The 14,469-nt window shown below is 40.9% G+C and overlaps 1 protein-coding gene across 1 annotated transcript in view; it reads right to left on the bottom strand.

The window, feature by feature from the left end:
- Positions 1-3,882, bottom strand: part of MIDEAS (mitotic deacetylase associated SANT domain protein) — a 56,139-nt gene extending 52,257 nt beyond the window's left edge. Inside the window, exon 1 of the mRNA XM_066188136.1 lies at positions 3,819-3,882. The gene's annotated coding sequence lies outside the window, so the exon portion shown is untranslated. The remainder of the gene's footprint in view (positions 1-3,818) is intronic.
- Positions 3,883-14,469: the final 10,587 nt, after the last annotated feature.

The following is a 14,469-nucleotide window of genomic DNA, read 5'->3' as shown; positions in this document are numbered from 1 at the left end:
AGATCACATCAGGGGGAACACGTGATTCAACGTACAAGCAACTCCTCTCTGACATAAAGCCCTCTGCCACACTTGCAATTATTAGGGAAGGTCCTCAGGATATTTCCTTGAATTAGCAGTTCATCCCTCCTATTTACAAATTGCTCAGTGACAAGTCTTCCCTTTGGATGTGAGTCATGAGCCTCGGTTTCTCCGTGCCAGAACCTGCAGCTTTTTGGGCATGTATTGCAAAACCTCACCACCAGAGCTCCTGCCTCCCTCACCTCCCCATTTCACACCATGAATTCTCAAAGAAAAGTGGTTTATTTCTCACTTCATATCTCTTAGAATGTGTCTGGAGACTGGAGACTAATTGCACTGGAGACAACAGTCATACTTACTACGTTTCATTTAAGCATAAACTAATTTACTGCAACCAGTACTAAGATTTTATGCAACGCTCCAGACAAAAAGAAAAATTGAAAAAAACCCCAGGGTTTTGGTATTTTGGGTGTTTTTTTTATTATGGGGGGAGTGTTTCGAAAAAATGAAACAGCAAAAAAAAAAATCAGCGCTTACCAATATTCGCATTCCACAATTTGATCATTAAGTTAAAAAAAGTATTTGCTAAATGTTTACCTAAGCTCAACAGAGAACTATGCAAGTTTCTTGAGTAGAAATCCTCCAAGAACTGCTAAGCATATAGAAAATACATACACCTTTGCAAAGAGGGCCACAGGCTAGACAGATTTCCACTCTGATTCATGGCAGCCCCTCTTGTCTCCTTACATGCCTGGACACACCCCCATACACACACCACCAAGGTGGCCATTTCCAAAGAAAGGCTGCATGTCCTCATGTCAGGAACAACTTAAGGGCTAGATCAGCAGCTTGACAGAAGAGTATCATGAAAGGGATGACAGGCTTGAAAATATCTCCTGTGGTTCTGCAGCCACCACTAATAGGTGACCGTAAGAGTGAAAATGCAAAAGCGTAAACTAACATTTCGAGCATTTATGCAGGCTTTTGAAAAGCTTGCATTGTGCTACAGCCCTCATCATTTCATATCACCACTACTCGCATGCACCTGGATGGGTTAAAGGCTAGCACAGCTACACCTTTGTTTTGCTAACATGCACACAAATGTATATATATCTATGACTCATTCCACTGAGAACCACAGGACAACTCAAAGACATGCAAGTAACCTACTCCTTTGTATACAAGCCCAAAGAATCCTGGCCAAAAACTCTCTCCTACCGCACAGGTTGTGAAAACCAGAAGTTTTAGCATAAGGAATGACTGTAATGTATCACTACCACAAATGATTCAAAAATCTTTAAAAACTACTCCAAAGGTAATTTTGACATTAAAACATCCAGTATAACATAGATTGACAAGTCAGTCAAGACATTAAGTACAATTTCGAGAAAAATCTACAGTAGAACATCACAGTAATGCATGGATTAATATATATTTGTTTCATATGTTTTATTAAAACAAAATGCTCCCATAAACTTAGAGAAGGATCACTAAGATAGTTGGTCAAATGACAAAAAAGAACCAAAACCAAACAAAACACAAACCCACTGTCAGCAGATGCCTTCTTTCTTCATTAACAAAGCCACATACATTTTACATGAAGCCTTTTCTTGACAACCTGAGGAAACTACCAATAATAAGATGATCTGTGTCTTCAGCTAAAACATGTTTTAGTCGAACACCAATAAATTTTAAAGCAGCCTTCCATTTATATAGTAGTTTTCATTACAGTGCTCAAAATACTTAACAAACCTTTACAGCATTTATTAAGACATCAGCTATAATAGCTGAAGATAACACTTCTAGAAAATAGTCTCTAATGTTAGAAAGGCCAGTTTCTGAGAACCAGATCTAAAATCTTTTAGATCTGATAGGTCATGAATTCCAAGTACTCTCAAAACTAAGCTGATAAAAATAACAGGTGACCAGCATTTCTGCAAAACAAATCTTAGGGACCTTAAGTTGTACTCACAAGAACTCTGGCAAAATTACGATGTTCTTTAAAGTCTTAGTTAAAAGCCTTGCTAATACAGTGTCAGTGGCACACTTTCTCAGTGCCTGATACTATCCCTCAGCCAACACTGCCTGCAAGATCACAGAACCAGATGGAACTTTTGAGTTAAAGTTGAAAAAGCATGCTCTGAGCATATCTCTGGTCTAGTAGCTCTTTGAAGCTCTACGTTTTTGTGGCCGGACACACAAACTCTCCCCAATGCTCTCTCCACTTCCAAGCAAGCTAGCTGAACTGCAGTTGCTTATTTTAACATTTTATCTTTTTCCCACACAACCAAACAAAAAATTAGACCAGAGCAAGAATTATGCTAAACGTGCAGGACTGCAGCAAACCTGCTTGGATTTCACCTGCTATATAATCACTTTAGAAACATGAACCCGCAGACTCAATGAGCTTTCAATTTCTGTCTGCTGTGATTTCAGAAACTACTAGTGGCGTTTCTGCTGAGTATTTCAGATCTGTGATTTCTACGATCAGCCTCACTCCACTTCTCCTACCTTCCTCTTCTAATTCTACGAAGAAGTCAGTCTAAGAGGAACGTGGCAGTTCAATGCAGAACACATTCTCTTTTTAGCATTTGCAATGCAAAACTAGGTTTTGTTCGGTACAGAAATCTTGCACAATAGCCTGTGTATACGTATTCGTTCCAACAATGCTGTCCTATGCAATCACTCAGTAATTACACACAGTCATAAAGCTGCTGCTGTTGCTGCTTGGAACTGCAGTCTCGCCCTCTAAACAACCTAATAGTCTCTGCATTAGGACATTTCTTTTTCTCTCTTCCGCTCCCTTAACTGCTTGCTCCAGTCCAGATGGCCTTTACACTAAGCTCAAAACACGTAGTCGGAACAGAATCAAGTTATTATTAAAAAATTGGATTTTTGAAAAAGAATGTAAAGTAAGTATCTGTTGAGAAAATAAAATATTTCGCTAATTCTGCAATCTGCAACCACACAAGACTTTACAAACCAAAAATAAATCCTGCTTACGCCTGTTAAAAAAAAAAAAAACCCGTAAGTATTATATAAGACTCACATACGCGCGTAGGTGTATTGTCAGCTATTACTGCTAAACTGCAACGAATCGGTCTTTTGCAGTTGCTGCCAGAAAAGAGCTGTACACTTGAGAGAGCACGGGATTTTTCAAAAATTATCTAACTAATTCCTCCCCACCCCCCTCCACTGCGTAAACCCCAGCAGAGCGATCCGACCCTCGCCACGATGCGCGCTCAGCGGCGCCCGGGACCCGGCGGCTCCCCCGCAGCACCCGAGCCCCGCACACGCCGGGCTGCCCCGGCTCCGCCACGCCGCCAGCAGAGAGAACCTCCCCCGCCCCAAACCAACCCCCCAAAATGCCATCCGCAGGCAGCTCACCCGGACACAGACACATCCTGAAAGTGCTGCCGCAGCCAGGCGGCCGCGAAGAAACCCCTCCGGAGCGCTCCTAACAACTCAGGGTACGGCAAGAGGCGATGGCTCAGCAGCCGAGCGTGGTCCCCCGCAGCAGGCGGGCCGGGAGTGCCGCTGTCCCGGCCCCCCGGGGCTGCGCGGCCCGGACGCGGAGCCAGCCGCCCCCGTCACCTCCACAGGTACTTCTGCTCCTCATCCTGCACCCAGGACCCACAAACAAAGCACGCACCACAACCCCCAAAAGAAAAGCCTCGGGAAAGACACCCCCTCTCCAAAATGGCAGGAAAACGGAAGCAAATCGTGCAAATTAAAAAAAAATAATAAATAAACGCGCGGAAAACAGGAGAAGGAAGAAAGAGAACGTGCTGGCTCACCTGCGCAGCCAGGCACGGCGGGCGCCGCTGGGGAACGTGGAGCGGCTGTTTGCAGAGGGGGGGCGGGAGGGAAGAAGGAGGGGGGAAAAAAATCAACAAACTTTGTTTCTTTCTCTCCGGGACTCAGCGAAAGCGTCACTTCCTAGTGCGGTAAGCGGGGAGGCTCCCGGGCCCGGGCTTCTCAACTCCTCCTCCTCCTCCCGCCTTCCTTCTCCTCCTTCCGCGGCGCAGCTCCCGCCGGCCCTCAGCGCCTCATCCCGGCACGGGCCTGAGCCCCCGGCCCTTGTCCACGGATCTCGGCTTGCCCTTCTGCGCTTGGCTGTCGCTGCTGGTGGCAACGAAGGAGATGAAATCCCCAACGTGGGAGGGGCGGGCAGAGAGTTTGCAGCATAGATTCGAAAGCCAAGCCCTGCAAAATATTGCCGTGTCCAGTACCCAGCGGAAAGCGCCGCTTTGATGCCCCGAGTTCAGAACCAGCCTCTTCAGCGAGATCAAACTTTGTGTCCTGTCTCTCTAAAGGAAAACAAACAGAGCTTTTGGGTTTTAAGGAAACCCCTGTACCAAAGGAAAACATGCTTTTCTGTTTCCCCCTTTCAGTCCCTTTCCTCATTTTTTCAGAAGAAAACGTGGGAAGAAAAAAAAAAAAGGAAGGGAGAAAGGATTTTAGTCTAATGCAAATCCTCAGGTCATGTCTATACTGTTGGCTGTTTTACCAACACCTGAAATTTACTGTTACAAGAACTCATACTTCTGAGGTGTCTAAACATGTCCAGCTCCTCTTCTGGAATATGGCTTCCTCTGCTGCCTTGGTTTGGGAATAAAAAACAGTGTGCTGACAAATGCAGGCACACTACTCTACCCTGCTAAGGCAGGAAATGAAGCTGCTTTGTCATCGCTCCCTCTGTAGACTGCTCTGCTACTCGGGTTTGTGAACAATCGGTGAAACTTTTGGATTATAAAATAACCTTTAGACAGCATTCACAGATTAGACTCACATTCAGTGACATGTCAAGAAACACAAAACTGCCAAACGTTTTTTCTCCAGCGTGCACTTTCCCACGTGTTTACCTTCATCCAGACTCAGATCATTCAGTGCACACAGCAGCATTGCTGGGTTTTGGGGTTTTTTTTCCTGACCAGCAGGGCAGTTTCCCTTCCAGCATGTATTGCCTTATAGAGTGAAATATAGAAGTAATTTTTGCACTGCTCACTGTACTTCGTGTTTCTTTCACAATAGCTCCTTCCAGAATTTTTTAGCAGGGAAACTCAAGATGTGTAGAAACAGGAGCCCAGAGAAGTGACTTGCCCATGACTACAGATGCATAACCAGGTTACTCTGATGAGTCCCAGGTCAACAGTCTAATTACCACACCCAATCTTTTCCTGTCATGGTACAGAGGATAACAGTAAGACACATGGTGGTGAAGAGCAAAATAGTAGCCACAGGTACTACTGGTAAAGATTTTTTTATTTCACAACCAGAGGTATCATTTGATGCAACTCTGTCTTAATAGGACCTTCAAGGAAAACTCTGCTATAGCACCAGTAATACATTTGCTCTTCCAAACTCCCAATAGACAGGCACAATAGGTTAATAACTATTTAAATCAATACAGAAAAAATTTTCCCAGATGTTCACAAATTACCTAATATGTAAAGCAAACATAAATTATTGAACATATAATAACTATCTGTAGTCAAAGGCATACAACTCATTAGTTTAATTTGCCCTAATAAAGATTGAAAAGAGAGATTCAATAAACTGGAGGTATTTCCTCTCTGTTGTGTTAGGCAATCGGTACCTCCCATGAGGCATATGAGATATTGATGAGATTGAAATTTCAGCCTTCATTGGGGGAAATACAAACCAAACCAAAAATAAATCCAAACCTCACCAGTCTTCTATGATTTTAAGTCATGTTCTAACAGCAAAGTGAATCTCTTTGTTCCAGACAGAACAAATGCATGTTGTACTTCACCTGTTTGGAGGCTGGGAGCAAAATGATGAGCAGCACGTTGTGTTTCACAATACTTAATCACGTAAAAGCAGTAGACAATGGCAGAAACGTCATCATCTGGCTACAGAAGCTAACATTGCGCAGAGCAGGGAGTGTGCTTTCTACCCTGCTCTAGGAGATACTTTAACTTGTTGAGTTTGATAGTCCCCTCCTAAATAAGGTATCAGGTAGATAGGAATCCTGCTGAGTCAAAGACAACATGGTAACCACAAGGACAAAGCTGAAACACACTGTAAGATGCAAAATCTATAGGAAAGGATGACTGTATTTCCTAAACATACCAAATGGGATGAGAACAAAAGCAAGCAGGTAAGTACAGCAACTAGTTTTTAGATCTAAAATAGAAGAAACACACTACAAACACACCATGGTGTTTATAGAGCTGTATGTTAGTGTTTATCTTACTGAGCAATAAAATTTTATGAAGTGTTTTGTAAGGATTTTACAGTTATACACTCTTCAATTGTTTCTCCATTCCTCACATTACATGGTCCTTACAACTTCTCCAGAACCAGCCATCATAGTTTTCTTCTTTTCAGTGACAGCTTTTGCTATGCTTTTAAAAAGTTTTTCTTCCTCCTTTTCTCAGCATAAGCTGAGACTACATGATGGCTGCACTTCTATTAGCTTTACCATGACAAAACTTAATACACACACATTCCTTTTTACGTCATTACTTTGTTACTACACTGAAGGAGATTGGAAGATCTCCTAGCTATCAGCATATAAAATCTTAGTTTTCTTTGGCTTGTACAGACACATCTTGTAGTGTAACAACTTTGACACATATCATTAATACACTGGATTGCACTGAGTCAGAATTTGGATTAAAGACTATGCTTTGCATACTTAAGTTTGCAAAACCGAGCCACAGGCTCAGTAGGTGGCACTCTTTTCACCGGGTCGGAGTAGAGCCAAGGCCCCATCCTCTGTAGTTGTCAGGAGTTGAACTTGTGCTGCAGCATGATGGAAAACAATATGGTGCTGTTAGTTCTCCCTGAAATTAAGTATAAAATGAAGGTCTTAACCACTATAGCTAATAAGAAAGAATTTACACCCTTTGTAATAGGAGTTTCAGATTCTTGTAAGCCTAAAGCTTCCCCCACATAATCACACTGACATTTCCTCTAAAATTTCAATAGGATATGATTTTTATTTAAAAATCCTAATGTTAGCATAAACCAGTAATGAATAGCTGCAGTGTTTATCCCATGAATATACTCAATGCTCAGGGGCGGGGCTGCCTCTAGCCAAGCCGGAGAATGGACTGACAGGACCCACATGAAGTTCAACACAGACAAATGCAAAGCCATGCACTTTGCCCAGACTGACCTGCCATTGCACAGGATGGGATTGGCAGGACACTCACTGCCACTGAATAAGATCTGGGGGTCCTGGTGGACCATGGGAGAAACACCAGGCAGCAGTGAAGGCTCACACCATCCTGGCCTGTATAAGGAAGATCTGAACTAGGTCAAGGGAAATTACTATTCCTCTTTACTCATCATTTGGTAGCCTGTGTCTGGAATACTGAATGCAGTTTTGGGCATACCAATATAAAAAGGTGTTAATAAACTGGAACCAGTAGAAAGTCAAGATGGTCAGGAGCTGGAGCAGATGTCCTCAGCAAGGAGAGGCTAATGGAAACCGTGGTCATTTCAACCAGCTAGTGAGGATAGTGTAGCAATGAGCAACACTGTCTGGTTTCAGTGTTGATCCTGCTTTGAGCAGGAGATTGAACTGCTGACCTCCCAAAATCTCCTCCAACCTAACTGACACTATGATTCAAGAAGCAAAGCCCCTTAACTCACGTAAGAGGAGACTTAATTAAATGACAGTTAAATAGTTTGAAAATTTCTTATAGGAAATAGGAGTGATTGTATCTGTTTCAGGTTTGTTGGGCTTTAGTTTTGAGGTTGTGAATTACGAAGACCATCAGCCTACTTACAAAGAAAGCCATTCCCTCATAGTCACCCTTTGCCAGCACTATTACTGGAGAAAATGTTTATAAAAATGCTTTTTATACAAGACAAATTACTCTCTACTGCAGAGAAATTTTAATTTCTACAATACCAATGTCTGGCTCTGATCTCTGTCAGAATTAATCACTCAAGTTGCTACATTTGAAATATTATGCTAGGGTGCTTCTCTTGGGGAAACTTGATATAGATAGAAGGTTTGAAAAAAGGGGGTTTGGCTTATTTAAAAGAGTTTTCAAAAAGAAAAAAATCTCTTGTACCTGTATTTTACCCTTCATAACTGAGTTTAAAATTAAAGCACTTCACTCAAGCAAGATTTGAGCAAGATTCAGCTTCTTTCATCAACCTGGGGTGAAAATACATGTATTTATAGAGTGTGCATGTGTAAATATATATGTATACACACACAGAGTGTATCATGACCTGGCTCCCTAGAACCATGAGGAAACCCTGTTACATGAGGGAAAGGGAGGGACACTGTGGTTTAGGAAAGAAACCACATGTAAAACAAGGTTATTCACATTGCTTAAACACTGCTGAAAGCAGCTCAGATGCCATGGTGGGAAAGACAGTGTGGGAATCTATGAAGTACCAAATTATATGGCATGCTGAAAACCAGGACTATTGAACCTTTCTTCATAATTTTGCTAGCTTGTGTAGCTTTAAAAAGACTTCACAGTCTTTCTGCATTTACTATCACTTTTCCCAGAATGTCACAGTATTTGTTTGTTTGTTTTACAAACAACAGTCTGTGCTAACATTGTTCACTAAAACTGAGAAAAATACAGTATTTGAATAGGCTAAGTGGTGATCTAAAGGCCACATGGAGGTTCACTAGCTGAGCTTTGGTTAGCTCCAAACACTCAAATCCACATGTAAACTCTTCTGTCACGCTATACTTCTCCTGTATTTTAGGAGCTCAGTATGCAGATTGTGCTAAACTCCAACATGCCCCATCACCAAAGTGTCACCGAACTGCACATACAATAGGACACCAATGTTTCTTGCTGTTCAATTGACTGAATAGTGACACAAGTCCTCCTGAAAATTAGGTTTGAGTTACTTTGAGGAGGATGATATTTAAAAAAACAACAAAAAACCCCAAAAAAAGATCTTTTTAAAAAGCTGTCTGTAAGCTGGCTCTGATTTTTTCTTCAATATTTATTGATTATATTTTCTTACGTACTGTGTGAGAGGAACAATTAGAAAACAAACTGATGAATATATGTACATTAGAACGCTGAAAATGTAAAGCGCCATAAATTCTTCAGGTCTATTTAGTTATTTATCAATATAATTTAGATAACAGGAATAATAATACTATTACCAAGGGAAAAGTCCATGGACTAGTAGCTCTCAACAAGATCAAGAGTACTTCTGATCAGTGAAAATACTCCTGAACAACATGGCAGGCAAGAAATATCTAGAACTGGTAGGCACATGTAAATTTTTAATCCTAATACTTTTTTAATGCTGTAATCACTAAATGGTTCAATGGCTACAATTGTAAGAGATTTCTTTTTGGAATTTACCTCTCATTATGCATTACAAGGGTGAAGCATCCTTTAAAGGAACACACTCTGCTACTACCAATGTGTAGACATGTAATTTCCAAAACTTTGGAGTTTTGGAAGTTTGTAGACCTGCTTTCTGTGAAATATGTATGCAAGACTGTCAAGAAATTAAAAGATAAATATTCTTTTTGGTAGTAGATACTCTGAATAAGGCTTAAGTGGATGACTCTCATGGAGCACCAAGGGGCTGCTCCCCAAGGGCCAGGTGCCTGGGAGATTCCTAAAGCCGGCAGGGCAGGGTCTTTTCCAGCTGCGCCTGGTCCCACTACACCCATTATGGAAGGAGGACAGGCCAGGGGGCAGTCCAAAACCCACGACATCACGCATGCCCATGTGATGAGGTGGGGCTGAATTTAAGGGGGTAGAAAAGTTCACAGTTTGGGGCCAAGATCAAGTCGCCAGGCATAGGCATGATTGCAGTGCAGCTGCAACGTAGCTCCTGCACGGCCGCATGCAAGAGCCTCAGCTCAAAGCAGCTCCCAAGAAAATGTGGCAGAAGCGCCCCACGAGGCTTGTTTTGGCAGTAACTCCCACTAAAGCTTCTTCTGTCTCTCCTTCCCCAAGATAACCAGCTGCGCTTTCTTTAAGCTGGCTTCGAGCCCAGGCAGAGAAACCCCCTAGAAACACTCAGACAACTCCTAACAACAACAAATGAACAAGAAAAGACAAACTGGCATGTACTGCAAAGTAATGTTCACAGCTTGGCTGAATTTAGTGTAATAACAGAAATAAAGACTGGAATTTGAAACAATAAGCTGCGATAGTCTTCTGTCTTTGTATAACATTACTGTTATTTACTAGGAATTAGTATTACAGACAATTATCTAGGCTGTTCCTTCAATAATCTGAGCAGACGAAATTTCTTATTGAAGCATGCAGAAGTTAATTAATTTGATCTATAGGCTATTTAATAATATAAAAATAAGATTTGCCCCATTGACATCAAGAAACTAGTCATATTTAATGGTGCATTGTGTATAAATATTTGCAGGATTCTGGAATAATTGTGTTATGTATTATTTATATGTGATGTGATATATATATATATGTGTATACTGAAGAGCATCTTTAAAGTCATCTGTTATAGATGAACTAGTAACTTCTGAGCTACACTAGCTGATATATTACAAGCAGCAATCTCAAAGTCCATTTCAAATCATTTGACACTTACAATCATTCAGGGAACTTTCAGCCCAAGCGGGTTTTAGTGCCTCAGTACCATTGCAATTAAATTGAAACATATGCTGCATTAATCTAGGGTCAGCAGGGGAATTAAAAAGCAAGCATTTGCTAACACCAGGTTCCACTGGTAGCCCATGGTACTCTCTCATGAGGATTCATCCCTATTCCATCACATAAATAAATTATAGAACAGCAAGAGACCATAAACCACTGTGGGCGACACCAACATGTATAAACAAGATACATGTGACAGGCAGGTACCAAATACAGAGGATAATCTGCAACGACATAATTACGCACCTTGATGACCTTATCTGTCCCTCTGCTCCTTAATCCTTCTTTTCTGTCACTCCGTGCTTGCCTGTGCTGGCAGTTAGCATTGGTGCAAGCCAGGCTGCAGCTTCTTCTGTCATCACCATTACACTGTAGTGTTTTTTGGTGAATTGCTGTGCAGTTTTTATTCTTCTCAGATTCACAAGCAAGTTTCATCATACCGATTTCCATGCCTGGACTCCAGTAGTATTTTGGCAGTCCTCCACCATTCCTTCCAATACCAAGTTGTGACCTATCCCAACCAGTTGGTCTGTTTATCTCTGTGATCTCTGAATTTTCCTTATTTTTTGCATGAAGTATATAGTAGATTCCATTATAAGGAAAATTAATTCAGTTATTCTCTTTATGTTTATTAATACAAGTCTCATTATGGAGTTTTTTTCTTTTTTCCTCCCCTTATTGTTTTTTAAACGAAAATTTACAGGGTGCTTTTCTTGTCATTGGGAACCTTAAAAGACTTGTACTTGTATGTACATCTACAAGAATATTTTTCCATTTCTACGTAGGGCATAAAACACAATTTCATAGCAACAGCCTTACCTAGAATGTTGTATTCCAAGGCAGGAAGGCTTCCCAAATATGGATGCAGTTATATTATGTATATGGTCCACTGAGCATTTGAGCATTACTTATGTTTTCTGTTAGCCAGCGGAAACACCTATCTTCATGGCTGCCAGAGGACTGCCAGCCTGAAGAAAAAGCAGCAATTCCAACAGGAAGCAATGAAGTTTTTTTATCAATGCATCTCAGACATTTTGCAAGTACTCTCAAAGCCCTCCCGTCCTACACACTAAAGAGGATCTTTCTTCTCTTGCAAATGCATGCTCCTCCCTCATCTCCCCCCACCCCTGCTCCTGCAGAGATTTCTCCAGCTCCTTGAAGCCACAGTGGACTGAGAAAACAAAGGATATTATCTGGAGTAGCCTAATATAACCAAGATCTACAGTAGAAGAACCAAGAATACACATGATCCATGAAGACAACCATGGCGAAAGTATTAAAACACCAAGCTCGAGTATTCTGTCTCTGCTGGATTTACCACAGTGGCTGTTTATATGTACTTGTAAGTTAGTTTCTTTACTCTTTCCTCATTTGTATGAGTGAGGCATCCTCCCATATCACTACTACCTCAAGCAATAAAAAAAGCAGTCACTATCTTGTTCTCAGCAGAATCTCTTCCCCACCAGAAGTGTTCTGAATATGTTGTCTTTGTTGTGCTACTAAGAAGAAACAGCAGAAATCCAACATGCCCAAGGCAGGGAGAAGCAAATCCACTGTCCACTAACAATCACCATAGAATCATGACATTGGGCTTCACATTTCAATGTGCATCACAGAAAAGATGGAGAAAACTTCTAGAGTTTCTCAAGAATGGGAAGTGGTTCAGGAAATTTGCATCCAAAAACTGCAGGGGGAAAAAACCTGCCCAACTAAGAAAAAAACCAAAACAACCCTTCCCAAAAAACCCACAAAAAACACCAACCACACAGACAACCCCCAAACCTCCTCTCATCTTGAAACTATGAATAGTAAGAAAAGTTACCAAGTTATAGGGTCATTATTCTTAACATCTCTACCACCAAGAAAACAAATGTTACTGCTGTTCAGTTCAGGCAACTACAACAGTTGGATGTTTGGGGTGTTTTTCCTTGCAGTGAAAGATTAGTGGAAGCTCTTGAAAGATGTATGTTGGCTGAGGAGCAGAAGACATCACAAATTCAAAGCAACAGAGAAGACAACAAAGGCAACTTCATAACAACAAAACACTGTCACAATTAATTATGAAAGATGATTTTCTAATTGCAGAGTGGAGCTTTGCTGTGCATGAAGCACACACAGAAATCGATATGGACATAAAAAATTAGATAATGGAGTTAAACAGGAACATATTTTTGGAGAGTATGGTTATTAAAAATTATAACTCTCTCCTGTTGCATGCACTTCAGTCTTAGACTGGCAAATATTGCCAGTAGACCCTCAGCTACAATTTTTCCGATTTGTTCCAGAGAACAGCATCTAGACTTCATTTCTCTGACATCCAAACAAAATTCTGTCAGGCCATTTCAGCCTCCAACTTGTAGTGCACGAAACAGTGAGAGAAGACTATTTGTAGAAATAATTTCACAAGTTCACTTAGACAAGTTCACCTATCACAAGCTCCTTGATTTGTAGACCTGGTATCTCCAACCAGTTATGTATTGCTATCATTATAATACTCAACATTTTCACCAGAACTAAGATATAGCTTATTTATTCCTGTCAATTAGCATTCACGATTACATTTAAAATTAATGTCATGAAGCGTTTGCAAAGCCAGTACCCATCTAGTGATATAGAGGTGTGGACTGTTAGTACTGTCTTGCATGGCCCACCACAGAAAACTCCACAAAAAACAGAAAGAAAGGCATCCAAACAAGCTCTTGTTTCCTCAGTTGATGTAGAAATTATATCCCCAAAATGCCTTGAGAGACTGCCATTCAGAAATGGCAGAAAGCCTCCTTATTGCCTATCAGCTATTCTGGGTAAGACACAGAGTGCAGTTACAATCTGAAGCCAGTTTTGCCAAGTTGCCTCAGCCCTTCCAGTTACCAGTTGTTGATCCCTCTCTGAAAGACAACCCTCACAGTTATCCTGCAGCTGTTTAGCAGAGTGAGAACAGTTGTTGTCTAAGTTTCACATGTTCAACAAAATACTTTATCACCCATGATAATAAGGGCAAGTCCAGTCTCCCAGAATACAGTAACTGGCACCATGAATTCTGTCCAGGCCAGTTGTGCTTACTGATCCCTCTTCTTTTCCTGAGAGGAAACAGCTGAATGTCTCTGCAAATGCTCATTCCTAGGCCAGAAAAATACAACAGCTGATTTACTGATATCATAGTCATTAACAATTGACTGATAACAACCAAGTGCTGTGTATTTCCAGAATGTTCACATACTGAACGGATGAGAAACTTTCTACTAATATCCAGCAGCTCTGAAACAAGCCCTACACAAAACTCCAAAAATATGCCTTTGGTTATCTTGAGACTTTGGAAATCTACATAGTCCTCTTTGACAAACCAGTACTGGCTTTTCAGAAATAGCACTGCAGAAACATGATGCTAGTGCAAGAAAAGTTCCTTCAGAAGCAGCTTCCTCCTCATTCATTTTCCTCTTTGTTTACACCTATATTTATTCTCCTTTCATCAGCTTTCATCTTTATCTACATCCCAAATGTGTTTTTCCACAGTTAAGTTGAAAGTCCCAACATGAATCTTTCAATTCTATTTGATCAAGGATTAGCATACCAAGGAGTCTTACAAGGAAGCTACACTACATATAGCTATACTATGTATTCTTACAAGGAAGCTACACTACATATAGCTATACTATGTATAACTTCCCACAGCCCTATACACATCCCTCATATGAAACAGTTTTTTCTGATTCTAGAAGACCTATTTCTTTTTGTGCTTCTATAAGCCATTAGCATTAGTTCTTCTAGCATTAGGGTGCATTATTTAAAAACACAGAGCAGTTTTCTAATTAATTTGAATTTCAGTTATGGAAAAGAATAGAAATAC

Source organism: Chamaea fasciata, unplaced genomic scaffold (genome assembly GCF_029207755.1).
Source record: "Chamaea fasciata isolate MVZ Bird 193981 ecotype frontalis unplaced genomic scaffold, bChaFas1.0.hap1 SCAF_7, whole genome shotgun sequence".
NCBI lineage: Eukaryota > Metazoa > Chordata > Aves > Passeriformes > Sylviidae > Chamaea > Chamaea fasciata.
The sequence above is the reverse complement of the archived record's forward strand: the minus strand, read 5'-3'. Positions and strand labels throughout refer to the sequence as shown.